Source organism: Lupinus angustifolius, chromosome LG16 (assembly GCF_001865875.1).
Source record: "Lupinus angustifolius cultivar Tanjil chromosome LG16, LupAngTanjil_v1.0, whole genome shotgun sequence".
NCBI lineage: Eukaryota > Viridiplantae > Streptophyta > Magnoliopsida > Fabales > Fabaceae > Lupinus > Lupinus angustifolius.
This window is the reverse complement of record NC_032024.1, coordinates 3,293,367-3,293,610: the sequence shown is the minus strand read 5'-3', so window position 1 is coordinate 3,293,610 and position 244 is coordinate 3,293,367.

Below are 244 nucleotides of genomic sequence, written 5' to 3'. Positions count from 1 at the left end.
TCCTCATCCCATCTTCGTCCTCACCCTCATCCTATCCTCCTCCTCATCCTCGTCCTCATCCTATCCTCATCCTCATCCTCATCCTCCTCCTCCAATTCCTCATCCTATCCTCATCCTCATCCTCATCCTATCCTCATCCTCCTCCTCCCCCCCATCCCCGTCCTCATCCTATCCTACTCATCATCTCATCTTATCCTCATCCTCATCCTATTCTCGTCCTCATCCTATCCTCATCCTCACGCTC